General features: G+C 39.3%; 1 protein-coding gene across 1 annotated transcript in view; it reads left to right on the top strand.

Annotated features, from left to right (window-relative positions):
- The window catches only part of dnajb11 (DnaJ heat shock protein family (Hsp40) member B11), a 441,748-nt gene that overhangs the window by 2,145 nt on the left and 434,603 nt on the right, over positions 1–5,000 (top strand). The gene's annotated exons all lie outside the window — the stretch shown is intronic.

The following is a 5,000-nucleotide window of genomic DNA, read 5'->3' on the forward strand; positions in this document are numbered from 1 at the left end:
AACAAATAAACTGGTTTTTGGGACTTCCAATTTGGATGGACAAGACTAAGAGTCAAGCTTTCAAATGAATTAAAGCTCTGTCTGGGTTTTTGATTAATTAATAAGCTGGAGTGGAAGATTGCTGCTAATCCTCCCCCAGTTAGTTAGACAGTTAGTGTGACTCGGGGGTGTTGACTCATTTAAACTAACATATTCATCCTGCTGTAACCAGGTTTCTGTAAGGCAGAATAAATCAATATGTTGATCAATTATTATATCATTTACCAACAGGGACTTAGAAGAGAGAGACCTAATGTTTAATAGACCACATTTAACAGTTTTAGTCTGTGGTGCAGTTGAAGGTGCTATATTATTTTTTCTTTTTGAATTTTTATGCTTAAATAGATTTTTGCTGGTTATTGGTGGTCTGGGAGCAGGCACCGTCTCTACGGGGATGGCCTCCAAAGCTCCAAAATCATTCCAGAATGGACGACAAAGACAGAGCACTCCGCCGCACTGTCACGAGCTCAGTGAAGCTGGTAGCTCAGTGGACAAGGGTTTGAATCCCATCCTGTCTGTGTCTTTGGACAAGGCACTAAGCTGTAAAAATGGGCCCTGGTCTTGAACATCTACCAGAAGAAAAAGTGCTGTCATCCTTCTTCTTCTTCAGTTGAACTTATTCAGGGTTGAGTCTCTGATTGTCTGTGCACTTTATCCTTATGTCACAAGATCTCAAACCCTTATACATAGGTTACATTTATGGAAACTGCTTATCTCCAGCAACGAATAGAAGAAGGTGGAAGTCACATGTCTGTCTATCTGTTTGAAAACAGCTGGTCCCTGAGAATGTGGCCACATTCTGTTAGTGATCTGAATCTGCCTCAGTGTTTTTCTCTCATTTTCACATTCTCTATAATGTCATAAATCTCAAATGCAGATTAAAAAGCTGACTACCTCTCTGTTAGGTGGAAAAGGTCATGCAGCGAATACTGCCCTTTGGAGATGTCCACAGTCTGATGGCACCTTCTAATTTTGTGGGCTGGATTAGACTAGATGAGAATGTTTGCTTGTTGAAATTCTCACCCACTTTCTAGCTTTAAAAGAAAGAGACTTTGCACTGTTCAGTAAAGTACAGATTACAGGAGTACAGGAGCTTTTTGAAGGTCCTTGGAGAAAGCCTGTGCAGAAGCTAATGTGCTAATGACACTGTAATTTCACAGCTCTAACATCAGTACCATAAACCATGGATGACGGTGGAATTGTCAGGGGTCGCAGGCACATGTGTACACATTCTGTTGCATGGCATTTCTTCATTTGATTACTGTCCACTTCTTTCTCCTTCCATTCTATGTTACTTTCACTTTGCAGTGTTTCTCTGGTTGTTGTGTTTTTCCTACGGAGGATTCTGTTGGTTTCTCTGGTTGTTATTTTTTTCCTACAGAACATTCTACTGGTTTCTCTGGTTGTTGTGTTTTTCTTACGGAACATTCTACTGGTTTCTCTGGTTGTTGTGTTTTTCCTACAGAGCATTCTACTGGTTTTTCTCGTTGCTATGTTTTTTTCTACGGAACATTTTACTGGTTTCTCTGGTTGTTGTGTTTTCCCTACAGAGCATTCTACTGGTTTCTCTGGTTCTTGTGTTTTTCCCATGGAGCATTCTGTTGGTTTCTCTGGTTGTTATATTTTTCCTACAGAGCATTCTACTGGTTTCTGTGGTTGTTGTGTTTTTCCTACAGAGCATTCTACTAGTTTGTCTGGTTGTTATATTTTTCCTACAGAGCATTCTACTGGTTTCTCTGGTTCTTGTGTTTTTCCCATGGAGCATTCTGTTGGTTTCTCTGGTTGTTGTGTTTTTCTTATGGAGCATTCTACTGGTTTCTGTGGTTGTTGTGTTTTTTCTACTGAACATTCTATTGGTTTCTCTGGTTGATGTGTTTTTCTTACGGAACATTCTACTGGTTTCTCTGGTTGTTGTGTTTTTCCTACAGAGCATTCTACTTGTTTTTCTGGTTGTTGTGTTTTTCTTATGGAGCATTCTACTGGTTTCTCTGGTTGATGTGTTTTTCTTATGGAACATTCTACTGGTTTCTCTGGTTGTTGTGTTTTTCCTACAGAGCATTCTACTGGTTTCTCTGGTTGTGTTTTTCTTACGAAGCATTGTACTAGTTTCTCTGGTTGTTGTGTTTTTCTTACGGCACATTCTACTGGTTTCTCTGGTTGTTATATTTTTCCTACAGAGCATTCTACTGGTTACTCTGGTTCTTGTGTTTTTCCCATGGAGCATTCTGTTGGTTTCTCTGGTTGTTGTGTTTTTCTTACGAAGCATTGTACTAGTTTCTCTGGTTGTTGTGTTTTTCTTACGGCACATTCTACTGGTTTCTCTGGTTGTTATATTTTTCCTACAGAGCATTCTACTGGTTTCTCTGGTTCTTGTGTTTTTCCCATGGAGCATTCTGTTGGTTTCTCTGGTTGTTGTGTTTTTCTTATGGAGCATTCTACTGGTTTCTGTGGTTGTTGTGTTTTTTCTACTGAACATTCTATTGGTTTCTCTGGTTGATGTGTTTTTCTTACGGAACATTCTACTGGTTTCTCTGGTTGTTGTGTTTTTCCTACAGAGCATTCTACTGGTTTTTCTGGTTGTTGTGTTTTTCTTATGGAGCATTCTACTGGTTTCTCTGGTTGATGTGTTTTTCTAACGGAACATTCTACTGGTTTCTCTGGTTGTTCTGTTTTTCCTACAGAGCATTATACTAGTTTCTCTGGTTGTGTTTTTCTTACGAAGCATTGTACTAGTTTCTCTGGTTGTTGTGTTTTTCTTACGGAGCATTCTACTGGTTTCTCTGGTTGTTGTGTTTTTTCTACGGAACATTCTATTGGTTTCTCTGGTTGTTGTGTTTTTCCTACAGAGCATTCTACTGGTTTCTCTGGTTATGTTTTTCTTACGAAGCATTCTACTGGTTTCTCTGGTTGTTGTGTTTTTCTTACGGAGCATTCTACTGGTTTCTCTGGTTGTTGTGTTTTTCCTACAGAGCATTCTATTAGTCTCTCTGTGTTGTGTCCTTTCTGCTGTGTATTGGTCTGTATTGTACTGGCTGTTGCAGTTTGTCTTGCTTCCCTCAGCACACAGGTATCTGTGTGCTGAACTGTACACAGAGAAATAGGCCACATGGACAAAATGTTGAAGTTGACGCTCCCTTGCAACGCAAGTGATCCTTCTCTTCTTAGTCCCCCTACGTATGTGTTTGTTTGACACATAGTCCGACAACTGTCATCAAGAAGGCCCAACAGCACCTTCACTCCCTCTGTAGGCTGAAGGCTCTGTAGGCTTTTGCATGGGCACCAATGAGCGTGTTCTCACCGACTGCATCTCTTCCTGGTTTGGTAACAGTGTAGCAGAGGACAGATACAAACTGAACACAACTGCTGAAAACAACAATAACAAACCGATTGATGCATCTGCAGGGACCTGGTGCACAGATCCATCAGCATCACAAAGGACTCCACTTATCTATCTCAGGGCTGCAGTCCGGGAAAAGGATCAGATCAAAGACTCCTCGGCTGTTAAACACCTTCTTTCCCACAGAATGTCTTTAAAACAAATATTTTTTTCAAACTATTTATTTTACTCTTATTTATTCCAATTGAGCACAGTCTTGGATTAATAATGTTTTTGTTTATTAACTTATAATTTTAAAGGTTTTTTTGCCCTGAATTACGTCCTGACAGGTGCATGGGTGAAACAAAATTTCATTTTTCTGTGTATCTTTAAAGTGACATAAAGGAATTGTGGATCCCAGAACATTCCTAAGGATGCCGTGAAGAGACCCGGTACCAAAGACATCCCGCCAACGTCCAAGTCTGAGAACCGGACAGTGAAGCAGTTTTTGTTTCACTGCACTAAATATTTATTGTCCAGACTCTGATTTTGTTCCACATTTAAACTGTTATAAACTCACACTTTAAATCGTCAGTGTTTTGAATTTTCAAAACATTTGGAGATTCAAATTTCTTAATTTAATTTATTTAATTTATTTTTAATGCGAGTGATGAGGGTAAGGTTATATCAGTGTCCAGATCACGAAATGACTTGACTTTGCTTCAGGGACATAAAGAGGTTCAAAGTGCTCAAGCACATTTTTCCGGCTCTTTGTAGAGCTGAGAGTGTTTCTGTCTCTGCTGGTTAAATAGTGATGGAGTGTCACTGGTCTGTAAATAAGACACGTCCTCACAGACAGGTGGTTGGCATTTTACTAGCGTTAATCTGACACACATCAGGTCAAAGGTGGATTGGACCCAGAGTAGGTGTGGAACTGCTTAATCGCCCGTGAAACACGGTTCACTGTCAGGAAAAAATGAGCCAGAACATCAGGTTGAAGAGCTTCATGTGGCTGGATGTCAAGACTTCGTGTGAGACCATCAACCCCCTGACTGCTGGTGACCCTCGACTTTTATTACACTATGTAACAAATGTTTATTTTAGTTTTGTTCCTGGGTACACAGTGGGTTTTCCTAACCTGTTCTGCCTTAAATAAATAGAAAATAGCTGTTATTCCACAGAAACTTTGCTTCTGTGATCAGGACATTGATATTTTGAAATTTGTCTGTTTTCAAGAATATTCTCGATTCGCCTTCACTACTATTGAGTAGTCTTCTAGAATATTCTTTAACTGCTAGAACTGTCCAGAATTTTCTAGAAGTTTCCAGAATTATCTAGAAATTTCAAGAAACTTTTAGAACTTTCTAGAACGTTAAAAAAAAATAAAATCAAAGTTTGTGCTGAATGTAGTCATTTTTCCATAGACTTTAGACATAAGCAGTTTAAATATAACACTTAGAAGCCAGGAACAAAACTTGTGTTACATAGTGTTATTTGCCTGATTTTGAAGAGTTTGACAGTCAGATGTTTTGCTCTAACTGGTACAGCCGGAGTTAAAAGTACATCGAATGAATATCAACCAGATGGGACAAACGACAAACACAAACCCTCCAACACAACCATGGCCTGTTGGTTTTACGCTTCC

Source organism: Thalassophryne amazonica, chromosome 14 (genome assembly GCF_902500255.1).
Source record: "Thalassophryne amazonica chromosome 14, fThaAma1.1, whole genome shotgun sequence".
NCBI lineage: Eukaryota > Metazoa > Chordata > Actinopteri > Batrachoidiformes > Batrachoididae > Thalassophryne > Thalassophryne amazonica.